Source organism: Eretmochelys imbricata, chromosome 22, assembly GCF_965152235.1.
Source record: "Eretmochelys imbricata isolate rEreImb1 chromosome 22, rEreImb1.hap1, whole genome shotgun sequence".
Classification (NCBI taxonomy): Eukaryota; Metazoa; Chordata; order Testudines; family Cheloniidae; genus Eretmochelys; species Eretmochelys imbricata.
In genome coordinates this window covers 20,932,177-20,958,341 of record NC_135593.1, presented here as the reverse complement: position 1 = coordinate 20,958,341, position 26,165 = coordinate 20,932,177, and the positions used below count along the sequence as shown (strand labels likewise).

General features: G+C 48.5%; 1 pseudogene across 1 annotated transcript; it reads right to left on the bottom strand.

Moving 5' to 3' along the window:
• Positions 1-1,594: 1,594 nt before the first annotated feature.
• Positions 1,595-25,888, bottom strand: LOC144278577 (uncharacterized; annotated as a pseudogene). The gene is made up of 11 exons (XR_013348607.1): positions 22,967-25,888; positions 22,012-22,559; positions 19,713-21,485; positions 17,268-17,385; positions 16,823-16,958; positions 16,012-16,065; positions 15,513-15,632; positions 15,129-15,203; positions 3,924-4,896; positions 3,004-3,132; positions 1,595-2,683 (listed from the first exon to the last, which is right to left on the bottom strand). The product of XR_013348607.1 is annotated as an uncharacterized LOC144278577 (transcript).
• Between the last annotated feature and the right edge of the window lie 277 nt (positions 25,889-26,165).

The window sequence follows — 26,165 nt, the reverse complement described above, 5'->3', positions numbered from 1 at the left end:
CCAATTTTGATTTGACTAAATAGTAGAAAATTCCGAGAAACATTGTGGATTTGAGGTCATTAAGCCATCAAAGTGAAGACATAATTTATGTGTAGCTAAAAAGAAACTAAAAACTGATATTAAGTTGTAAGATGTTTAGCAGCACATCATCTTTTATTAGATACTTTGGGCTGTAAACTGAAAATGGGTAAAGATCATCATTTGTTTCACCGCTTGCATATTTAAAGCTGCACATTCATACAGACTATTAACATGTTATGCACCAATGGCTAAACTTGCTTATTTGGCATCATAATTTATCCTTGTGGAATTTGAGTTTTGTTTTTTTTTAACCATCAGCAGTCAGCTGATGTTTTTGGGACCACTTTTTGTAGTTACGAGCCATTTCCTACACCCAAAAGCAGTTAACAGGGAAAAAAGTGGAAAAAATAATAACAACAGCCCAATGCTTAAACAACAGTGCATGAAAGAAAAGTATCATTATGAAACCAACACACAGAAGTGTGGTTCTGTAACTATCCTTGTAGGTCATGTGACAAATTATAGGTAGCTAACAAAACAGTAGTGTGATAGCAGCTCTGATTTAAGCTAAGTTGAAAGCCATGTGGTTAAGCAAGTAAAGTTTGGGTTTTTAATGCTTTTGCAGAAACCTTAATCACATTTTAAAACACTTTAGGGTTACTAAGTTTTATCAGTTATAAAAATGACACACTGTAATATAAACAAAAGAAAAACAAGCAAGCGTTTAACATATGAAAAAATAATTATAAATGGTTAACCCTTCAATTTTTTTAAGCAAAAGCACTCTCACAATTGGCTTTCCAATTGTAGTCTTAGCATGCCACAATTCACAAGTAAATGAAAGAACTAATTTTTTTCCACACCAAGAAAAAAGCGGTTGAGAGCATAAAAAACTGCAATCGATGTTGTCTTTTTGAAAAGGGGACTTTGAGTGGCTACACAACACAAACTTAACAACTATCTGTTTCAATTTCTGTGGTTTTTGGTTTGGATGCATTTTGTTTCTTTTGTATTTTTCAAGTAATTATTTCACGAAATTTGGATTGAATTATAGAGTTTTCAAGTGTGTGGGCTTGTTTATATCATCAAAATTCACATAACTCATCTTGTTTCAGTTACCCTGGCTCGGTTCTAGCTCCTTGATCAGGGGCAGGCAAACTTTTTGGCCCGAGGGCCGCATCGGGTTTCTGAAATTGTCTGGAGGGCCGGTTAGGGGAGTCTGTGCCTCCCCAAACAGCCAGGTATGGCCTGACCCGCCTTTGCTTCTCACCCCATGACAGTCCCCCTGGGACTCCTGCCCCATCCAACCCCCCTGTTCCCTGATGGCCCCCCGGGGACCCCTGCCCCATTCGCCCCCCGCTCTCTGTCCTCTGACCACCCCAGGACTCCCTGCCCCTAACTGCCTCCCGCCGCCCCATCCAACTCCCCTCTCTCCTTCCTGACTCCCCCCCGACCCCTGCCCCATCCAACCACCCCTTCTCCTTGACCGCCCCCAGAACCCCTGCCCCTGACTGCCCCATCTCTCCAACCCCTATCTATACCCCTGCCCCCTGACCACCACCCTCAACTCCCCTGCCCTCTATCCAATCCCCTGGCTCCGTGCCTCCCGACCATACTGCCTGGAGCTCAGGTGGCTGGCGGTGTGGCTGCACCAGGAGAGGCAGCCGCGCTGCACGGCACAGAGACCGGGTCAGGCCGGGCTCTACAGCTGCGCTGCCCCAGGAGCTCACAGACCCCTGGCCCAGAGTGTTGCGCCAGTGGAGCAGTGAGCCGAGGCTGCGAGAGAGGGGCCGGGGGCGAGCGTCCCAGGCCAGGAGCTCAGGGGCTGGGGAGGATGGTCCCACGGGCCGTAGTTTGCCCACCTCTGTCCTAGATCCAAAGATGTGACTCATATTGAGTACAGGACGGGGGCTTGATTCTGTGGCAGCACAGGCTCAGTGTGTCTCTCAAAAATGGGAATGAGGCTACGAGACACTGCCTATTTTAGGTGAACTGAATTGACAAGGCACGGGGACCTTTCTTTGTTTGGGAGAAATGGTCGTAACACAATATGGTGGCCATCGTGATTCGAAAGCAGGGGATGCTATTGAACAGATGTTGCTGATTTTGTGAGAGCGACACTAATAATGAGATGAGGGATTTACCATGGCTACCCATCCCTGGAACCAAGGCAGTGATGGAACGCAGAGTGTTTCATGTTTTACGGAGAACATTATTCACCAGGTCAGAGGCCAGAAGCTTCAAGTCAGAGCCAGGCAGGATGTGGCAACTGCCGCTCTAGGGGTGCAATGATGCAGGCTGCCAAAACGTTCCCCCATCTTGTCCTTGTACCGGTTGGGGGTTCCAGGGCTGTGGCTGCTCCTCAGTTCCCTGCTGCCCTTCGACAACTCACAGACCTTAAGAGCCGCTCGGGTGCGGGTCCCGCTCCAGCTAGATTCAGAGGCCTTTCCTCAGGGGCCAACCCCATACTAACGAATTCTCTCCACCAACAAGAGTCTTTGCAGCCCTCCCTCAATACTTAACTGAAGCAAATTTCTATTTGCTCTTACTCTGCAGATCACTGTCTGGCTTCGATCCCTAGGGATGGGCTCAGGGTGGCTGCTCCTTCTTAGGTCTCTGCCACAGGTTGGCCATTCTCTCATCTACCCAATCTCATGAGGAACTGAAAAGAGAAAGAGAGAACACTTGTAAGCTAGGCTACCACTGGTGCATGGAAGACAGACAGACACACAGGTGTAACTAACTTCTGCTCATTGGAGCCCCGTTCTTTATTCCTCTCCAGCCCACCCAGGGCCTAAAATGCTCATCACTCCCAAGGAACTACAGCTCTCCAGGAAAGGGACAATCCCAGACAATTACCAGCCACGGGCAGAGCTGTACCTTCCCCAGGACACATCCCATGGAAATGAGAAGCATCTCTCTGTTCTCAAGGAAGCACCTCACTATGCAGATACTGGAGAGAGATATTTCACAAACAAACACCTGCTCCTCCAACATCACAAGAGACCTCCTCAGCTCCGTTGGCAAGTGAAATGTCTAGATTGTGCAGGTCCACTTCCTCCACATGCTCCTCCTCTGTCTGGGGCTGCTGCACTGGCCTGGAGCATGCCTCTGCAAGAACAGCAAACCACCTATGGAAGAGCCATCACTGCCAGAAAGGCTATAGGTGCATGAGATCTTCCAGTACCTGCCTCCCTCTCCCATCTGTACTACATCACCTCCATTGCAGTAAAAGACAAGGACTAAACACTTGATGGGTCAATTGGCCTTTTACGCCCCCCTTCTGCCAGCTCTAACAGGCTTTCCTGCCCCCATCCTGCTGGCTCTTATATCCAAGACTGTGAGGACACACAAACAGCATCCATGCCCAATTTCTGTGAAGGGAGACAGTACCAGAAGAGGCAAGAAGAGGGAGCATGCACGTCTGTGTTGGCCACAGAAGACAGAGAGAGAGAGAGAGAGAAACATGGAAGGAAGAAAAGCATCTCAGTGGCTGGACTGACCTCCTGCTGGGGAGAACACTCCACTCCTGGTCAGAGAAAAAAGCAGCCCCTGAAAATAAGAGCCTTGTCTCCCTCGTAACCAGAGCTTGTCACGAACCTTTTCCTACACACTAAGCGCCAGCTAACAAAAAGTCCCAGCTTGGAGCCAGGTGGACTGTGAGTAGAGCCCTCACAGCTTGCCTTCGCTTTCCCTCACATGAGGGGAGTGGACTCTGACCCGCCACTTTTCCCTTGGTACTAAACCCAACACAAGGGAGGGTGGGGGGGAGACAGTAAAATTAGCATCTCAGTCAGCAACACTGCTCTTCTCGCATCTCCCACACATCAGGGTTCTGCCCTCAACCCCCGTTGCACTATGCCTTTATAACTACAAATAGAAAACACCTGTAGCAACAGCACCTGAAATAGTGACTCTGCAGAGGAGACTTGCTTCTTCCTCAGCCTTAATCCCATAGAGCCCCATGCCCAATGAGGAAGCTCACAGCCTGTGAAGAAAACTAGAGTGAGTACAGAATGAGGAATTCAAAGCACTGACCGCTTACTCACAGTCAGTTATGCGGAAGGCAGAAAGCGGAGGACTGTTAATCTTCGCTTACAAGAATGTCCAGGCTGGTCAGGTCAACCTCTGCCAGCTTCTCCTGCAGCTGCTGCTCGACGATTCCTCTGCAAGCACCACAATTAAGCCAAGCACGAGCCATCACTCCACAAAACTCAATTGGTGCGCAAAACCTTGCCCTCATCCCTGCCTCCCTCTCCCATCCCATCTACATCGGCCCCACTTGATGAACAGAGACTCAGTCAACACTGACAGTGATGCTCCATTCTCGTGCGCGCTCCCCCGCGTGATTTTTGTCCCCTCCTACTTCTTCAAGGCTCCCGAGACCTAGCCAATGGGGATGCATGCCTGCCCATGTGCTATGAAGGGAGACCAAAGAAAGAGAAACAAGCACAGACAGACAAAGTGTGTCAGCCAACACACTAGAGTAGAGAAGAGAGAGAGAGAAACAGGGGAGGAAGGCAAGAAACTCACCAGCTACAGTCATCCTCCTGGATCCAACCTTTTGCTGCAGTGGACACACCTCTCCTGGCCAGACAGATGAGCAGCCCCTGATAATGGGGGCCTTGTCTCCCTCGTAGCCACAGCTAGTCAGGAACCTTTTCTTACAAACACAGTCCTAGCTAATGGCACGTCCCTGCCTGGAGCTAGGTGCACCGTGACCAGACTCCTCACCAAACCAGACACTTATCTTACTGACAGCGATGGCTGCTCTGCTTCCAGCTAGACGGCATCACCGTAGCCTGGCATCAACAATGCTCAGTGTCTCATGGCTCTTGTACGCTTTCCATCTCACAACAGGGGTGGGCTCTTACCCTTGACACGAAGCACAACGCAAGAGGGAAAAACAAAAGTTATCGTCAGAATCTGCAATGTTGTGTCAGTGGTTCTTCTCCCTCTCCCATTAGACCTTCATAGATACAATTAAAAAGCACACAACACACACTCAACCTGTGGAATTGCTGGCCAGAGAATACTGTGAAAGCCAAGACTATAATAGGGTTCAAAAAAGAACTAGGTAAATTCATGGAGAATAGGTCCATCAATGGCTATTAGTCAGGATGGGCAGGGATGGTGTCCTTATCCTCTGTTTGCCAGAAGCTGGGAATGGGCGACACAGGATGGATCACTTCTCGATTACCTGTTCTATTCATTCCCTCTGAAGCACCTGGCATTAGCCAGTCAGAAGACAGGATAGTGGGCTAGATGGACCTTTGGTCTGACCCCAAATTGCCATTCTTACGTTCATATGTTAAGCAGCCCTTTGCTCCTGTATTCAAGAGAGTCACTGTGCAGAGAAGACTGTTGTCTCTTCCCCTGGTCGTAAACCCACACCTACTCACAAAATAGGGAAATTCACACACCCAGAACAAGGAAGAAAACTTTTATGAGAAATCAAGTCTCACTTAAAGGGAAGCAGCCGCCTGTACTCAGGCTCTACCATGCATTTATCTAAGCCCTGGTCTACACTGGGTCGGGGCGGGGGGGGGGAATCGACCTAAGATATGCAACTTCAGCTACGAGAATAGCTGAAGTCAACGTATCTTAGGTCAACTTACCTCGGCGTCTTCACGGCACTGGGTCGACTGCCACCGGTCCCCCGTCGACTCCGCTTGCGCCTCTCACGATGGATTTATCACGTCTAGACTAAAATTGACCCCCGATACATCAATCGCTACCCGCTGATCCGGCGGGTAGTGTAGACATACCCTTAGGCTTCAGCCCTGCTGCTAAAAGCCGTGAAGTGTAGCCACTGTTTGTCGTCTCTCCTGCCAACAAAAAACTCCCACTCCCAACGATCGGCATTTGTATTGTGAGCAGGACAGCGCTCCTGCCAACAATGCGTGGTTCACACTGGTACTTGTAGTGGCAAAACTTTTACTTTCGGGGTCGAGGGATGGGGGAGGGGGTTAACACTTCTGAAAGACAAAAGTTTTGTCCTTCAGTGCCAGCATAGACATACCCTTACAGGCAACTCAGCCTGCAGCTGCCCTGGAACAAGAGTAACACTATGTGGAAGGGCGGGGTTATGCACAGAGGATTTTCCCCATAGAGCAACAGTGACGCTGGGTGACCACGGAGTAATCCACAAAACATTTCCCTCAAGGAGAAACAGTGACACCGGATGGCCATTCGGGTTAATGCACACAGCATTTATCTCATGGAGCAACAGTGACACAGGGTGGCTAATCCAGGTAATGCACAAAGCATTTCCTTCGTGGAACAACTGTGGATTACCCTGAGTGACCACCCACTGTCATTATTGCTCCATGAGGGAAATGCTGTGTGCATTACCTAGAGTGGCCACCTGGCGTCACTAAAATATTTCCCACATGGAGCAAGAGTGAAACCAGGTGGCCAATCCAGGTAATGCACAAACCATTTCCCTCACCAAGGAAGAGAGGCAACGAGGGGCCACTTGGGTTAATGCACAACCCATTTCCCTCATGAAGCAACAGTGACACCGGGTGACCAGTTGCACAAATGCACAAAGCATTTCCCTTATGCAACAAACAGTGACAATCATAGAATATCAGGGTTGGAAGAGACCTCAGGAGGTCATCTAGTCCAACCCCCTGCTCAAAGCAGGACCGATCCCCAACTGAATCATCCCAGCCAGGGCTTTGTCAAGCCTGACCTTAAAAACTTCTAAGGAAGGAGATTCCACCACCTCCCTAGGTAACGCATTTCAGTGTTTCACCACCCTCCTAGTGAAAAAGTTTTTCCTAATATCCAACCTAAACCTCCCCCACTGCAACTTGAGACCATTACTCCTCGTTCTGTCATCTACTACCACTGAGAACAGTCTAGATCCATGCTCTTTGGAACCCCCTTTCAGGCAGTTGAAAACAGCTATCAAATCCCCCCTCACTCTTCTCTTTCGTAAACTAAACAATCCCAGTTCCCTCAGCCTCTCCTCAGAAGTCATGTGTTCCAGTCCCCTAATAATTTTTGTTGCCCTCCGCTGGACTCTCTCCAATATTTCCACATCCTTCTTGAAGTGTGGGGCCCAAAACTGGACTCGGTACTCCAGATGAGGCCTCACCAATGTCGAATAGAGAGGAACGATCACGTCCGTCGATCTGCTGGCAATGTCCCTGCTTATACATTCGAAAATGCCATTGGTCTTCTTGGCAACAAGGGCACACCGTTGACTCATATCCAGCTTTTCGTCCACTGTAACCCCTAGGTCCTTTTCTGCAGAACTGCTGCCTAGCCGTTCAGTCCCTAGTCTGTAGCGGTGCGTGGGATTCTTCCGTCCTAAGTGCACAACTCTGCACTTGTCCTTGTTGAACCTCATCAGATTTCTTTTGGCCCAATCCTCTAATTTGTCTAGGGCCCTCTGTATCCCTACCCTCCAGCGTATCTACCTCTCCTCCCAGTTTAGTGTCATCTGCAAACTTGCTGAGGGTGAAATCCACGCCATCCTCCAGATCATTAACAAAGATATTGAACAAAACCAGCCCCAGGACCGACCCTTGGGGCACTCCACTCGATACCGGCTGCCAACTAGACATGGAGACTTTGAGCCCGACGATCTAGCCAGCTTTCTATCCACCTTATAGTCCATTCATCCAGCCCATACGTCTTTGACTTGCTGGCAAGAATACTGGGGGGGACCGTATCAAAAGCTTTGCTAAAGTCAAGGAACAACATATCTGCCGCTTTCCCCTCATCCACAGAGCCGGTTATCTAGTCATAGAAGGCAATTAGATTAGCCAGGCATGACTTGCCCTTGGTGAATCCATGCTGACAGTTCCAGATCGCTTTCCTCTCCTCTAAGTGCTTCAGAATTGATTCCTTGAGGACCTGCTCCATGATTTTTCCAGGGACTGAGGTGAGGCTGACCGGCCTGTAGTTCCCCAGATGCTCCTTCTTCCCTTTTTTAAAGATGGGCGCTACATTAACCTTTTTCCAATCATCCGGGACCTGTTAAGGAAAAGTTAGCATATGTGACTCCATTTTGGTTTGGGGCCCATCAGTGTCTAAAAGCAAGCACATCATGCACTAGGAGGAGTGCTCCTTAGATACTGCATTCCTGTGAAAACCCTCCCTCTTTTTTCCAGCCTGTCTCGATTCCTGGTTTCTGTTCTTTGTCTGTTCCTAACTCCCTGCCTCCTGGCCTTGATGTGAGCCTCCCATCCCGATAAGAAAAGCTACTGGTGCATTGCTTTAGGACCATGTTGTGTAGTTGAAGTAATGGCCTTTTATCATGAGATTACTGGTTCTGTGGATGAAGGGAAAGCAGTGGATGTATTGTTTCTTGACTTTAGCAAAGCTTTTGACACGGTCTCCCACAGTATTCTTGTCAGCAAGTTAAGGAAGTATGGGGCTGGATGAATGCACTATAAGGTGGGTAGAAAGCTGGCTAGATTGTCGGGCTCAACGGGTAGTGATCAATGGCTCCATCTCTAGTTGGCAGCCGGTATCAAGTGGAGTGCCCCAAGGGTCGGTCCTGGGGCCGGTTTTGCTCAATATCTTCATAAATGATCTGGAGGATGGTGTGGATTGCACTCTCAGCAAATTTGCGGACGATACTAAACTGGGAGGAGTGGTAGATACGCTGGAGGGGAGGGATAGGATACAGAAGGACCTAGACAAATTGGAGGATTGGGCCAAAAGAAATCTGATGAGGTTCAATAAGGATAAGTGCAGGGTCCTGCACTTAGGACGGAAGAATCCAATGCACCGCTACAGACTAGGGACCGAATGGCTAGGCAGCAGTTCTGCGGAAAAGGATCTAAGGGTGACAGTGGACGAGAAGCTGGATATGAGTCAGCAGTGTGCCCTTGTTGCCAAGAAGGCCAATGGCATTTTGGGATGTATAAGTAGGGGCATAGCGAGCAGATCGAGGGACGTGATCGTCCCCCTCTATTCGACATTGGTGAGGCCTCATCTGGAGTACTGTGTCCAGTTTTGGGCCCCACACTACAAGAAGGATGTGGATAAATTGGAGAGAGTCCAGCGAAGGGCAACAAAAACGATTAGGGGTCTAGAACACATGACTTATGAGGAGAGGCTGAGGGAGCTGGGATTGTTTAGCCTGCAGAAGAGAAGAATGAGGCGGGATTTGATAGCTGCTTTCAACTACCTGAAAGGGGGTTCCAAAGAGGATGGCTCTAGACTGTTCTCAATGGTAGCAGATGACAGAACGAGGAGTAATGGTCTCAAGTTGCAGTGGGGGAGGTTTAGATTGGATATTAGGAAAAACTTTTTCACTAAGAGGGTGGTGAAACACTGGAATGCGTTGCCTAGGAAGGTGGTGGAATCTCCTTCCTTGGAAGTTTTTAAGGTCAGGCTTGACAAAGCCCTGGCTGGGATGATTTAACTGGGAATTGGTCCTGCTTCGAGCAGGGGGTTGGACTAGATGACCTTCAGGGGTCCCTTCCAACCCTGATATTCTATGATTCTATGATTTAATGGTCTACAATGGGCAATGTACCTAGCAGGGATAGGTAGTAGATAAGGGAAGGGTTTGTCTATTGGCTAAGGTTTCTGATGCACGAGGGCAACGTGCTTTGCTAAAAGGTATATAATCTCTGTATAACCTGCATTCGGGGTCCCCTCCTGACTAGCAGGGGGGCACCACGCTCGAGCATAATAAACTTAGTATCTTTGGGATCTCTGCAGTTGTGGACTTTGTTCGTGTGCCTCAGCCTAGACTCGACCTGTGCGTGACCTATCGGGTATAATTCGCAGCAGTTCCTGTGCGTGACCTATTAGTTACAATCCGTAACAGGACCTCCCCCGATCGCCGTGAGTTTTCAAAGATAATGGCCAATGGCTCTGCAATCACATCCGCCATCTCCTTTGGTGCTCTCGGATGCAGCGCATCCGTCCCCACGGACTTGTGCTCGTCCAGCTTTTCTAAATGTCCCGAACCGGTTCTTTCTCTACAGAGGGCTGGTCACCTCCTCCCCAGACTGCTGCCCAGTGCAGCAGTCTGGGAGCTGACCTTGTTCATGAAGACAGAGGCAAAAAAAGCATTGAGTACATTAGCTTTTTCCACATCCTTTGTCACAGGTTGCCTCCCTCATTCAGTAAGGGGCCCACACTTTCCTTGACTTTCTTCTTGTTGCTAACATACCTGGAGAAACCCTTCTTGTTACTCTTAATATCTCCTGCTAGCTGCAACTCCAGGTGTGATTTGGCCTTCCTGATTTCACTCCTGCATGCCCGAGCAATATTTTTATACTCTTCCCTCGTCATTTGTCCAATCTTCCACTTCTTGTAAGCTTCTTTTTTGTGTTTAAGATCAGCAAGGATTTCACTGTCAAGCCAAGCTGGTCGCCTGCCATATTGACTATTCTTTCTACACATCGGGATGGTTTGTTCCTGTAACCTCAATAAGGATTCTTTAAAATACAGCCAGCTCTCCTGGACTCCTTTCCCCCCCATGTTATTCTCCCAGGGGATCCTGCCCATGAGTTCCCTGAGGTTGTCAAAGTCTGCTTTTCTGAAGTCTAGGGTCCACATTCTGCCGCTCTCCTTTCTTCCTTGTGTCAGGATCCTGAACTCGATCATCTCATGGTCACTGCCTCCCAGGTTCCCATCCACTTTTGCTTCCCCTACTAATTCTTCCCGGTTTGTGAGCAGCAGGTCAAGAAGAGCTCTTCCCCTAGTTGGTTCTTCCAGCACTTGCATCAGGAAATTGTCCCCTACGCTTCCTGGATTGTCTGTGCACCGCTGTATTGCTCTCCCAGCAGACATCAGGGTGATTGAAGTCTCCCATGAGAACCAGGGCCTCCGATCTAGTAACTTCCATTTGTGGCTGGAAGAAAGCCTCATCCACCTCATCCCCCTGGTCCAGTGGTCTATAGCAGACCCCCACCACGACACCACCCTCGTTGCTCACGCTTCTAAACTTAATCCAGAGACTCTCACGTTTTTCTACAGTTTCATACTGGAGCTCTGAGCAGTCATACTGCTCTCTTACATACAATGCAACTCCCCGACCTTTTCTGCCCTGACTGTCCTTCCTGAACACTTTATATCCATCCATGACAGTACTCCAGTCACGTGAGTTATCCCACCAATGGGCGGCCTCTTGGGAGAATGCACACAGCATTTCCCTAATGGAGCAAGAGTGACACTGGGTGGCCACTTGGGGGGATGCTCAAAGCATTCCCCACATTGAGAAGACTGACACCGGGTGGACACTCGGGGTAACGCACAGAGCATTTCCTTCATGGAGCAACTGTACATTACTCGAACAAAAAAAATTCAGAAACAGACTTCAAAGAGAAACAGCAGAACTAAAATTCATTTGCAAATTTAACACCATTAATTTGGGCTTGAGTAGGGACTGGCTGGCTCACTACAAAAGCAGCTTTGCCTCTCCTGGAATTGACACCTCCTAATCAATTATTGGGAGTGGACTATATCCACCCTGATCGAATTGGCCCTGTCAACACTGGTTCTCCACTTGTGAGGTAACTCCCTTCTCTTCATGTGTCACAATATATTGCCTGCATCTGTAATTTTCACTCCATGCTTCTGAAGAAGTCGTTTTTTACCCACAGAAGCTTATGCCCAGATAAATCTGTTCGTCTTTAAGGTACCACTGGACTCCTTATTGTTTTTGTGGATACAGACTAACACGGCTACCCCCTGATACTGGACACCCGGTGTCACTGTTCCTCCACGAGGGAAATGCTGTGTGCATTACCCCGAGTGGCCATTTGGTAACACAAAGTATTTCCCTCATGGAGGAACAGTGACACCAGGTGGCCAGTTGGGGTAATGCACAAACCATTTTCCTTATGAAGGGACAGTGATAATGGGTGGCCACTCTGAGTCACGCACAAAGCATTTCCCTCAGAGCAACGGTGACCTGTCAGAGTAATTCACAAAGCCTTTTTCCCACTGCGTTACAATGACATCCACTGGCCAGTTGGGGTAACTTACAGGGAGAACCCTTGAGTAGCAGCAAGCGCAGGGGTTAGAACCCAGGAGCCTGAGCTGGAGCAAGTCAGTCCAGAGTGCTGTGCATAGCCCTGGACCCTCCACATGCCCTGGGTGGTGCAACCTGGTGAGTGGAGACACAGGCCGAGGGCTACTCTCAGACCCCTGCTCACATCCTCGACTGAATGTGGCCTGCTTCAGAGAGGAGGACTAGACTGGCATGACCAGGGAAGCTCACCCAGTGTACAGAAGGAAGACACCTGAGGACTAAGCATCTCTTGTTACAGTCAAGTTGTTCTCCACGAAGTTACCAGACTTCAGGAAGATTCCGTAGCACTTGACAACTCCTTGGAGGGCACAAAGGATTCCCCCCGCACTTATCGTGCCCCAGTTAGAAGCAGAGGTCTTTTCTCAGGGGCCCACCCTGGGACAGGTTTGACCCCCATTCTGGGATGCCACCTGATGTACTGGGATTTCTCTGAGCCTGCTGCTGCACTAGCCTGGCCTCCCTCTCCTTGTTTTGCTGACTTAGGCTCTCTAGCCTCTGGCAACACACACACACACACGTAGGGACGCACCAGCTGTAGAATTGCACAGAGTCTGTCAACAGCTCTCTACGAGAAGACTCAGCTATGATATCTCCCAGCACTCAAGTGCAGTTCCCCTCTGGAAAGTACACCCAAAATAATATTGTCTTGGGCCGTAGAGAAATCTATACAACATAAGCTCATAAATTCACCCCCTCCCTCAATGTGGAGGAAGATATGCACAACTTTTGCCCCACCCCCGTTAGAAGTTGCACAAACTGGATTTAATGAACTTGTTTTTGTTTATTATTAACTATAAGGGAAGAAGATTTTAAGTGATTGTAAGGGATAGCAAACAGAAGGCAGATTACTAAGCAAATAAAACAAACATGCAATACTAAGCCTAAGATCTTAAAGAGACTGGACTCAGGAAGTGATTTCTCACCCTAAACGTTGTTTTTAGGCAAGTTGCAGGGTTTCTGTAGCTGAGATTTCCAGTTATTTCTCTTTACAGAGCAGACTGCTGTCTTAGTCCGGACTCAGCCCTGGACTTTCCCCCTGCTCGGTTCCTTTGTCCCTTCAGGTACTTTTAGCAGTCTTTCTGCTTCGACAGGAAGGCAACGGAGAAGAGACCTGTTTGCATTACTCCCCAGCCTTAAGTAAGATTTACATAAGGCGGGAATCTTTTGTTTCCCAGTCTTGACCTCCCCCTCCTTTTAGTGGAAAATTACTAGAAGTCCAACATAGCATTTAGTACCAGGTGACAGGACCACCTGACCTAGTAGCGTCACAGCTACATCCCAGGATGCGTCTCAGGAAGGAGAGAGATTAGTGTCTTCACAGTCTTATTGTTTCTTCCTAATGGCCCATCAAGGCTGATGGCGTGTTGTCTGGTGGGTGTTTCCCAAGTATACACCCGGTTGTAATTGTTACATAGTCAATATTTCCAACTTTAGATACAGAAATGATACATGCATCCAAATTGGATAATCACATGCAGTAAATTATAACCTTTCCAATGATACCTTAAAAGACTATCTCGCATAAAATATATCACTTATCTCACTGACACTGGCGGCTGCTCCACTCCCAAATGTATGGCTCCTGTCTCATTTCAACAAGGCTCACAGTCTCCCTGCTCTCACTTGCTTTCCATCATACGAGTGGAGTAAACTCTGTCATTTGACTTCTTTCCCCTTGGTACCAAACCCAGCACAAGGGAGAAAAACAAAGAAGTTAGCATCTCAGATGGCAATGTGGCGTAAGCTCTTCTTCTTGCATCTAACACACCCCAGGGCTCTGCCCTCAACCCCCCTCCCATTACACCTTCAGGACTACAAGTAGAAGCACCCCAGCAATGACACCTGAAATAGTCACTCTGCACAGCAGACTCTGGTAAAAAATACCAAACCTGTGGGGAAAATGCAGAAATTGGGCTTGTTTTTCACTTAATTGGCTTGAGAGTTGCTTCTTGGCGAGTTTTTGGATGCTGGCTTGTTGCTTGTTTACCTTGCAGTTTGTTACTTCTTTTTTTTAAATTGGCTCCTGGCAAGCAAGGGCACAGGACAAGGAGAGGCAAAGTGGGGGAGAGAATCAGGGGTCCACAGTGGGCCCACCACACTCCCAGACTGCACACCGGGGGGATCTAGTCACAGAGTGTTCGGGTTCTTACAGATTCCTTGTTTGGAAATGGGATTAGCTTGATTTTTGGTTTATTGTGAAAGTCGGGGTGCTTATTACCCCGTGAAAGATGGCAACTGTAAGTGTGATACCTTCCCCAGCCTTAAATAACAAAGAGCCCCATATTCAATAAGCAAGCACACTGCCTGTGACAAAAACAACTACAGAGGAGGAATTCCAATCACTGACTGCTTACATACAGCCAGTTATGCGGGAGGCAGAAAGGGGAGGACTGTTCATGTCTCCTTAGAAGGATGCCCAAGCTGCTCAGCTACACCTTTGCACCTTCTCCTCTGGCTGGGCTCCTGGACAATTCCTCTGCAAGAGCAGCTGCAAAAGCCAAGCATGAGCCATCAGTACACAAAGCTCTACCGGTGCTTGAAATCTTGCCCTCATCCCTGCCTCCCTCTCCAAACCCATCTACACTGGCCCCACTCGATGACCGAGTCAACACCGACTGCCACGCATGATTTTCATCTGCTCCAACTTCTCCAGGGCTCCCGAGACCTCACCTGTCGGGATGCAAACCTAGTACCCCTGCCTGCGTCCTAAGAAGGGAGACAGCACAAGGAGAGGAGAGGAGACAGAGAGCTGGCCAACACATTAGAGTAGAGAGAAAGAAAGAGAAAAACATTGGAGGAAGGCAAGCAACTCAACACATGAAGTCACCCTCCTAGATGCAACCTTCTGCTGCGGAGGACACACTGCTCCTGGCCAGAGAAATGAGCAGCCCCTGAAAATGGGGACCTTGTCTCCCTCATAACAACAGCTAGTCAGGAACCTTTCCTTACAAACCCAGCCTTAGCTAAAGGAGCGTCCATACCTGGAGCCAGGTGGGCCACGAGCAGAGCAATCACCAAAACAGTCACTTATCTCAGAGTGGCAGCAGTTCTGCTCCCAGTTGGACAGCTTTTGCGTGGCATCAACAATACTCACGGTCTTATCACTGTCGCTCGCTTTCCATCGCATGAGGGCAGTAGACTCTGGCACGCGACTTCTTTTCCCTTGGTACTAAACCCAGCACAAGGGAGAAAAACAAATCAGTTACCATCTCAGTCGGCAACGTCTCGTTGGCCCTTCTTTTCCTTTCTCCTGCATGGCGGGGCTCTGCCCTCAACCCTCTTCCCATTACATCTTTAGCATTACAACCAAAAAGCACCCCTTGCAATGGCACCCCACATGGTCACTCTGCACAGCAGACATGGCTCCTCCTCAGCCTTAATACCACAGAGCCCCATACCCAACAAGGAAGCACACGGCCTGTGAAGAGTACTACAGCGAGTACAGATGAGGAATTGAAAGCACTGACCGCTTACTCACAGCCAGTTAAGCGGGAGGCAGAAAGTGGAGGACTGTTCACATCTGCTGAGAACAATGTCCAAGCTGCTCAGGTCCATCTCTGCCACTTTCTCCTCTGGCTAGGGCTCCTCAGCAATTCCTCTGCAAGAGCAGCAGCAGAAGCCATCGCTACACAAAGCTCTATTGGTGCCTGAGATCTTCCCCTCATTTCTGCCTCCCTCTTCCATTCCATCTACATTGGCCCCACTTGATGAACAGAGACCAAGTTAATACCGACAGTCACTGCTCCACTCTCGCACGCACTGCCCTGCATGATCATCATCCACTCCTACTTCTTCATGGCTCCCGAGACACAGCCTGTGGGGATGCACACCTAACATGCCTCCCAGTATCCTATGAAGGGAGAAGGCACTAGGAAAGGTAAGGACAGAAAGGTGGGGTGTGTGTGTGTGTTGGCCAACATACTAGAGAAGAGAGAGAGACAGAGAGAAAAAACATGGAAGGAAGGCAAGTGACTCACCACCTGGAGTCATCCTCCTGGATCGAACCTTCTGCTGCAGAGGACACACCGCTCCTGGTGTTAAGGAAAAGTTAGCATATGTGACTCCATTTTGGTTTGGGGCCCACCATTGTCTAAAAGCAAGCACATCATGCACCAGGAGGAGTGTTTCTTAGATACTGCATTCCTGTGAAAATCCTCCCCCCGTTGTCTCCAGCCTGTCTCGACTCCTGGTTTCTGTTCTTTGTCTGTTCCTAACTTCCTGCCTCCTGGCCTTGATGTGGGCCTCCCATTCTGATAAGAAAAGTTACTGCTGCATTGCTTTAGGACCATGTTGTGTAGTTGAAGTAATGGTCTAGCACGGGGAATGTACCTAGCAGGGATAGGTGGTAGATAAGGGAAGGGTTTGTCTATTGGCTAAGGTTTCCGATGCACTAGGGCAATGTGCTTTGCTAAAAGGTATATAATCTCTGTATAACCTGCATGCGGGGTCCCCTGCTGATTAGCAGGGGGGCACCACGCTCGAGCATAATAAACTTAGTATTTTTGGGAATTCTGCAGTTGTGAACTTTGTTCGTGTGCCTCAGCCTATACTTGAACTGTGCGTGACCTATCGGGTATAATTTGCAGCAGTTTGTGTGCATGACCTGTCAGGTATAATTTGTAACACTGGCCAGAGAAATGACCAGCCCCTGAAAATGGGGACCTTATCTCCCTCGTAACCACAGCTAGTCAAGAACATCTTCTTACAAACCCAGCCTCAGCTAAAGGGGCGTCCCTACCAGGAGCAAGGTGGACCGTGAGCAAAGCAATCACCAAAATAAACACTTACCTCACCGAGGGTGGCGGCTCTTCCGCTCCCAGTTGGACGACTTTTCCGTGGCATCAACAACGCTCACGATCTTGTCGCTCTCTTTCCGTCGCATGAGGGCAGTAGACTCCGACGCTTGTCTTCTTTTCCCTTGGGACTAAACCCAGCAGAAGAGGGAACAAAAAAAAAATTAGCATCTCCGTCTGCAATGTCGCGTTGTCTCTTCATTTCATATCTCCCGTATCCCAGGGCTCCGCCCTTAACTCATCTCCCATTACTACTTTACAACTGCAACTGGAAGATACCCATTGTAACGGCACCCAAAATAGTCACTTTGCTCAGGAGACTCTTGTCCCTTCCCCAGCCTTAATCCCAGAGACTCGTACCCAACGAGGAAGCACACGGCCTGTGAGGAAAACTACAGTGAGTACAGATGATGAATTCAAAGCACTGACTTCTTACTCACAGCCAGTTAAGCAGAAGGCAGAAACATGAGGACTATTCATGTCTCCTTAGAAGGATGCTCAGGTCCACTTCTGCCAGCTTCTCCTCCGGCTAGGGCTTCTCAACGATTCCTCTGCAAACTAATAAAGCCAAGCAAGAACCATCACTACACAGAGCTCTCTCGGTGTGTTTAATCTTGCCCTCATCCCTGCCTCCCTCTCCCATCTCTGCTTGGGACTGTGTTCCAGTCGTCCAATAAACTTTCTGTTTTACTGGCTGGCTGAGAGTCACGGTGAATCGCAGGAAGTGGGGATGCAGGGCCCTGACTCCGCCACACTCCATGACACACTGCCACCAGGGCAAGAAGCTCACACAACTTTGACCTTCTTGGGTCTGACTTCGAAGCATTCAGCATCCCCTTCCACACCGTGGGCTTCCCGCAGCAAGTCTGCCTGGACGGGGCTTCTGGGGAAGCCAGAGGGCCCTGCCCCCCAGCCAGCGTGACTCTCAGCCAACCAGTAAAACAAAAGGTTTATTATTCGACAGGAACACGGTGTAGAACAGAACTCATTAGCACAGAAATCAGTGACTTTCGGCCAAGTCCACCTTAGGGAGTCATGGGCCAGATGCCCTGAACTCCCCCTCTTCGGGTCCCCCCAAGCAGACTGCCAGCTTCCAGCAACCCAAAGTCAGACACCCCCATTGCTCCTCCTCCTTGTCTTTGTCTCGTTTCCTGGGCAAAGAGTCACCTGGTTGCATCCCATTTGTTACAAATTACACCCGATTGGTCACGCACACTCCGAGTCTAGGCTGAGGCACACGAACAAAGTCCACAACTGCAGAAAGAAAAGGAGTACCTGTGGCACCTTAGAGACTAACCAATTTATTTGAGCATGAGCTTTCGTGAATTACAGCTCACTTCATCGGATGCATACTGTGGAAACTGCAGAAGACATTATATACACAGAGACCATGAAACAATACCTCCTCCCACCCCACACTCCTGCTGGTAATAGCTTATCTGAAGTGATCATCAAGTTGGACCATTTCCAGCACAAATCCAGGTTTTCTCACCCTCCTGCTATTACCAGCAGGAGAGTGAGTTTGGGGGAGGAGGGGGGGCGGAGGGTGAGAAAACCTGGATTTGTGCTGGAAATGGCCCAACTTGATGATCACTTTAGATAAGCTATTACCAGCAGGAGAGTGGGGTGGGAGGAGGTATTGTTTCATGGTCTCTGTGTATATAATGTCTTCTGCAGTTTCCACAGTATGCATCCGATGAAGTGAGCTGTAGCTCACGAAAGCTCATGCTCAAATAAATTGGTTAGTCTCTAAGTGCCACAAGTACTCCTTTTCTTTTTGCGAATACAGACTAACACGGCTGTTACTCTGAAACCTGTCACAACTGCAGAGTTCCCAAAGATACTAAGTTTATTATGCTCGAGCGTGGTGCCCCCCTGCTAGTCAGGAGGGGACCCCGAATGCAGGTTATACAGAGATTATATACCTTTTAGCAAAGCACGTTGCCCTAGTGCATCGGAATCCTTAGCCAATAGACAAACCCTTCCCTTATCTACCACCCATCCCTGCTAGGTACATTCCCCGTGCTAGACCATTACTTCAACTACACAACATGGTCCTAAAGCAATGCACCAGTAGCCTTTCTTATCGGGACGGGAGGCTCGCATCAAGGCCAGGAGGCAGGGAGTTAGGAACAGACAAAGAACAGAAACCGGGATTCGAGACAGGCTGGAAACAAGGGGGCGGGTTTCAAAGGAATGCAGTATCTAAGGAACACTCCTCCTGGTGCATGATGTGTTTACTTTTAGACAATGGTGGGCCCCAAACCAAAATGGAGTCACATATACACATATGCTAACTTTTCCTTAACACATTCCTGGGTCTCCGGTTACGAAAGGCACCGTGTGACGGGTTCAGTCACAGAGACCCCCATGGGACTGTCACCCGATGTGCTGAAAATACCTCTGAACCTGTTTTACCTGCCAGCTTGTGACTTCCAGAACCCTGTCTTGTTGAGCCAGACACACTAACCTGCTGCAACACAGACTCAGGGTCTGAACCACGCCCCCAAAGCTGCAGACTTTAAGTGAAAACAGCTCAGCAGCTTACTTGTCTCCAGCACCCAGATACCAAATTCCCAATAGGATCCAAAACCCAAATAAATCTGTTTTACTCTGTATAAAGCTTATATAGAGTAAATTCATAAATTGTCCACCCTCTGTAACACTGATAAAGAGATATGCACCGCTGTTTGCTCCCTTTGGTATTAATCACTTACTCTAGATTTATTAATAAAGAAAAGTGATTTTATTAAGTATAAAAAGTAGGATTTAAGTGGTTTCAAGTAATAACACACAGAACAAAGTAAGTCACCCAGCAAAATAAAGCAAAAACACGCAAGTCTAAACCTAATACATTAAAAAAAGGATTACAGGTAATATCTCACCCTCAGGGATGTTCCAATAAGCTTCTTTCACAGATTAGACTCCTTCCTAGTCTGGGCCCGATCCTTTCCCCAGGTAGTGTTAGTTCCAGCAGACATCTCAGGTGGTAAGCAGGGGATTTCTCATGACTGGCCCCCTTTGTCCTGCTCCACCCCCTTCTATAGCTTTGGCACAAGGCAGGAATCTTTTGTCTCTCTGGGTCCCCACCCTTCCTTCTAAATGGAAAAGTACCAGATTTAAGATGGATTTCATTATCAGGTGACATGGTCACATGTCACGGTAAGACCTCTAGTCTCCATTCCCCATGGGCTGGCCCACATATACACAAGAAGGCCTTCAAGAAACTAAGGCCATTTACAACTGATTGTTTCTGGAGCACCCTTAATGGCCTCTACTTCATATGTTTACATCAGTGAAACAATTTTATAGCTAATTCTCCTAACTCCAGATATAGAAATAATACATACATACAAATAGGATGAACACACTTAGTAGATTACAAGCTTTCTAATGACACGATACAAGGGGTATTTAGCGTGAAGCATATTCCAGTTATGTCATAAGCATATTTCCATAAAGCATATGGAGTGCAACGTCACACACCGGTCATGCAGGCAGCCTCACCAGCCCCAGAGGTCTCAGCCAAAGTCACACACCCCTATTCCCACCACCGAGGTATTGGTGCAGCACTCAGGGAAACTGAGGCACACGCCGTACTCATGAAAAACAGTAAGACTCACTTAAAACATAACAAGGAAAAATCCCCACTTTGTCACACCCTCTATCCCTGCTCCTTCTCTGTTATATTTACATGGAAAAAATGGTAAAAAGCCCAACTGCTATTCAGCAGAATCCAGTGCAACGTGGCAACAACTGGGAATGAGGCAATCTGTCCCTAGTGGGGGAACCTGGTGACTAACAATCACTTTGCAGTGGGAGAAAAAATTATAAACATGATGCTCCAAATTTGGTTAGACTAGAAAAAGTGACGGAGCTTGTGTCCAGTGGTAAGGAAATTTGCTACGTTACCCTGGACGCTATATGGGCTATTTTCTTTCTTGAAAAAATAGTTGTGTTTTTATATCAGGATCGCGAACTCCATGGAAAACCCTAGTGGTGTCAAGGCCCAGGTAGATTTAACCTCCATGTACCTAGTAGAGATCACTCCTGGTTCCCCCACCTGGGACTGATGGGCATTCCTGTTGGAGGGACGCACATTTCCATGACAGAGGACGAAGGAGTTGATGAAAAACACTGTGGGCTTCACTCCAAGGAAGGGTGAGCTGCAAAAGGGAAAAGCTGACAACTCACCTAAAGGAGCTGAGATGCCACAAATGCTGCCTTAAAGTGCACTACTTGGGAATTAGGAAAAAAAAATCTTTTCTGAACCCGAGAAAAGATTTTCATGGTGTTTATCTCCCTTGCAGCTTCTCTGGTGATAAATAAGAGAAGAGTTGTGATGGAAGAATTTTCCACATTCACAGCATTCATGGGGTTTCTCTCCTGTGCAGCTCCTCTGATGTGTAATAAGGCCTGAGCTCCGAGCGAAAGTTTTCCCGCACTCATAGCATTCATAGGGTTTCTCTCCTGTGTGGCTCCTCTGATGCGTAATAAGGTTTGAGCTCTGAGTGAAGGTTTTCCCACACTCATAGCATTCATAGGGTTTCTCCCCTCTGTGGATTCTCTGATGATGAATAAGGGTTGAGCACTCAGTGAAAGTTTTCCCACACTCACAGCATTTATAGGGTTTCTCTCCTGTGTGGATCCTCCGATGTTTTATAAGGGCTAAATGCCAAGAGAAGGTTTTCTCACACTCAAAGCATTTATAGGGTTTCTCCCCTGTGTGACTCCTCCGATGTGCAATAAGATGTGAGTGCTGAGTGAAGGTTTTCCCGCACTCATAGGGGCGCTGGCCTTTGTGGATTCTCTGATGGCAAATAAGGTGCGAGCGCTCAGCGAAGGTTTTCCTGCACTCACAGCATCCATAGGAAGAAAAGGAGTACTTGTGGCACCTTAGAGACTAACCAATTTATTTGAGCATGAGCTTTCGTGAGCTACAGTTCCGATGAAGTGAGCTGTAGCTCACGAAAGCTCATGCTCAAATAAATTGGTTAGTCTCTAAGGTGCCACAAGTACTCCTTTTCTTTTTGCGAATACAGACTAACACGGCTGTTACTCGGCATCCATAGGGTTTCTCCCCTGTGTGGATTCTCTGATGGTGAATAAGGTGTGAGCTCCAAGTGAAGGTTTTCCCGCACTCACAGCATCCATAGGGTTTCTCCCGTGTGGATCCTCTGAGTGCGAATAAGGTGTGAGCACTCAGTGAACATTTTCCCACACTCACAGCATTCATAGGCTTTTGCCCTTGTGTGGATCCTCTGATGTTTTATAAGGGCTGAGTGCCAAAAGGTTTTCCCACACTCACAGCATTCATGGGGTTTCTTCCCTGTGTGGATCCTCTGATAGCAAATGCTGAGTGAAGGTTTTCCCGCACTCACAGCATCCATAGGGTCTCACTCTGGTGTGGATTCTCTGGTGGGTAATGAGGTGTGAGCGCCTCCTCAACTTTTTCCCACACTCAAAGCCCATGTTATTTCTCTCTCCCGTCAGGATTCTCTGCTGGGCTGTGATTTCCTTGAGGCCTTTGTGAGTTCCCCGATAATTAACAGATATTCCAACTTTCTGCGCTGGCTGGTTTCCCTGCCGCTCCTCTGGCCTGTGCTGCCCCTGCTCACAACTCCTGGACACACTCTTTTTGCATCCTTGCAACAACGCCCCATGTGGTTCCACTTGCTCATCTTCCTGCTGAGGATTCTGTTCCACGGTCTCTCTCACCATCCCATCACTTCCTGGGTCAGAGAAAGAAAAACCTTAGAAACCAGAGGGAAAAGGGGAGAAGAAACCAAGAGAATAGCTGAAGATGGAAAAAAATCAGAGACTGAATTTCCCCCAACTCTTCCCCAAAGGGGCGAGAGGAGGGAATCAATTCTGCATCCAGCTCCCATCCAAACACTCAGGGAGATGGCAGTTTGGGGAGGGAACTACTGCCAGGAGTTAGTCAAGATGGGTACCAGAGTAGCAGCCGTGTTAGTCTCTAAGGTGCCACATGTACTCGTTTTCTTTTTTCAGGATGGGTAGGAAGCCATAAACAGTATTTGCCCAGAGGATATGACACCTGCTGGGGACCATCCTGAACCCAGAGACCTCACAAGGTCTTTGCTGGGAATCCCAGCTGTCTCCTTAAATGATCCCTCACCCATGCAGCTGCCTCTCAGGATCTCTCTTTCCTCTGAGCCCTGGAGATCTGGGGCCCACGGCTCTTCCCCTCGTTCCAGCTGGGAGATGAAATCGGGTTTGGAAACTGGAAACCCTGCTTAGGGGAAAGAAGACCAGTGAGATCAGGTAACAAGAAAAGAAGAAATTACACAACTTGTGTATTAACGATGGTTCTTGTTAGGATATAGATATTCAGGCCTGTCTGCAAAGGCCTGTACTTTAAGAATTTAGGTGTATTCTTATCACTTAGCTAGTTAGAGGTATAAAAGAAAGAATTAAAATCACTGTCTGCCAGTGTAAGGTCCTTCTCCTACTGTGACAGTCTGAGTCCCTGTTCTTAGGCTAAGGCCTTTGACGAAGCAACAGAGGCAGCCATAAGCTGGGAAGCGACCGGTCACATCCTCACATTCCAAACTAGTCACATTGAAATAAGGTGCTATTGGGCTGTTAGAAATACACTCCTGTCCTGATAGTGCCTATCATCTCCAGAGAAAGGGAAGTGCCTAGAAGATGTAAAAGGAAACTTAGTTTGATAGCATCCTGTCTGGCAAGAACTCACTTATCAATAGCTGGGATGTGAAATCCTGACTTCTGTATTGTTTTGTCATTATAGTTCCCACTTCGCTATTGTTTGTCTGTATAATCTCTGTATGGTTCTGTGATTGTTTCTGTCTGCTGTATAATTAATTTTGCTGGGTGTAAACTAATTAAGGTGGTGGGATATAATTGGTTACATAATCATGTTACAATATGTTAGGATTGGTTAGTTAAATTTCAGGAAAATGATTGGTTAAGGTATAGCTAAGCAGAACTCAAGTTTTACTATATAGTCTGCAGTCAATCAGGAAGTGAGTGGGTGGGTGTGGGGAGGGGAAATGGGAACAGGGAATGGGGCTCGGGAAATTGGAATCATGTTTTGCTAAAGGGGGAAATGGGAACAGGGAATGAGGCTGGGGAAATTGGAATCATGTTTGGCTAAGGGCAGGAATGGGAACAAGGACACGGGTGTAAGGCTCTGTGGTGTCAGAGCTGGGAAGGGGGACACTAAGGAAGGAAACTGGAATCATGCTTGCTGGAAGTTCACCCCAATAAACATCAAAAGCACCTTTGGACTTCGGATATTGTTGCTCTCTGTTCATGTGAGAAGGACCAGGGAAGTAAGTGGGTGAAGGAATAAGCCCCCTAACAGTTCTTTGAGATGTGTCTCCCTATGGGTGCTCCACTGTTGGTGCTAGCCATTAAAAATAGCTGTGTAGACCGGTGGCTTTCCACACTACTGTGCCCCTTTCAGGAGTCTGATTTGTCTTGCGTACCTCTGAGTTACGCCCCATTTAAAAACTACTTGCTTATACAATCAGACATAAAAATAACAAAGCGTCACCTATCAGGGGGTAGCCGTCTTAGTCTGTATCCCCAAAAACAACAAGAAGTCCGGTGGCACCTTAAAGACTAACAGATTTATTTGGGCATAGAATTCAAGGTAACATTTACAAATTGGAGAAGTGAGCTGAATGAATGAGATGAAATTCAATAAAGATGAGTGCAAAGTACTAGACTTAGGGAAGGAAAACCAAATGCACAACGACCAAGTGGGAAATAGCTGGTTACGAGGTAGTACTACTGAAAACGATCGGGAGTTATAGTGGATCACAAATTGAATCTGAGTCAACCACATGACTCAATTGTGAAAAAAAAGTAATTAAGCACTGGAATAGATTAGCAAGAGAGGTGGTGGAATCCCCATCATTAGAGGTTTTCAAGGTCAGGTTGGACAAACACCTCAGTGCTGGGGGCTGGACTAGATGCCCTCTCATGGTTCATTCCAGCCCTACCATTCTACGATTCTATGCTGGGGAAATGTTTGGTCACTAGATTACAGCACTGACTGGTCCCTCCCACTAGCACTAAACCAGCGAGACATTTTGAAACCCTCCCAGTAACAAAGTCTGGGAACTGAATGGGAGAGAAGAGCAGAACAAAAGGAGTGATATTGGGGGATTCCCCCTGACATTGTCCCAAAGGCAGCAAACTCCTACAGCAGGGGGTACAGGGAGAGTCAGGAGCTGGCTTTTCCTTCCCCTGCACCTCACCTTGTTCGTAGCAAAGTGAATCCGCCCAGGGATGCGGCAATAACCGTGCGTGGGCCGGTCAGAAATCTGGGAATCTCTCCCCGCAATTATTTCTCCCACTGCCCTTTTCAGTCTCTCTCTCTCTCTCTCCCTCCTTGTGTCTCCCTTCCCCTGTCTCTTGCTGGCAGCCAATCCTGGGAGTTCCCTCTCCTATGGCTGGATCGGCTCCTGCAATTGCTGAGTGGAGGAGAGGCTCTTTGTGCAGAGTCACTTTCATGCCCATTCCCTGCACGTTCCCTGAGGTCTCTATCAATCACCTGGAGTCTCTGGCTCAGATGTTGGTGTGGGCAGAGCCCTGGGTTGCCCTATGGGACTAATTACAGCTGGAGAAAATCCTCACCTTGGCTGGGCACAGAGGAAGCTTTACTCACAGTCACTCCTCAGCCCCGATCCCGCTGGGGGAGCAGCAGCTGCTCAGCCTGGGCTCCCAGATCACAATCGAGGCAGCAGTGTCTGAACCAGGAAGCTCAACCCCAATATCCTGAGGCAGAGAAAGTAACTTTCCTCCCTTTAGCAACAACTGAAACCCCCTCCCCACAGGGACACACCCTGATCTTATCTGCCCCCCATGTTAATTTGGAGTCACTCGCTGTTCTGTCTTGCAGTGACTCCGGATTAACACGCGTCTCAGGGAGACCACAAACGTAGCTCAGGCAGGAGGAGGCCAGACTCCTTTTAAACGGATCATTGCAGCGGGGGGGTCGAACCTGCTCCCGCCCCCCTCGCTCCCCATGTGCTGAGAGAGAATCACAGCAACAGTTTCCCATCCCCTCTCCAACCCCTGGCTCCGGGAGTCTCTGTCCGCGCGGCTGCCCCCGGGGGTCTCTCCGTCAATCAGCGAGCGGGTCGCCCTCACGCAAACCGTTAACCACCTCCGCCCGTCATTGGGGCAACGTTATTTCCGGCCTGAGGTGAGCCAAGAACTACATCTCCCAGCCTGCCCTGGGGCGCTGCCGAATTCTCTGGCCCAGCCCGTACAGATCCTCCCGTTCATACAGACCGCCCCGCCTGGCCTGTCAAACGCGGTGACAGCGGGTCAGACCCGAGAGG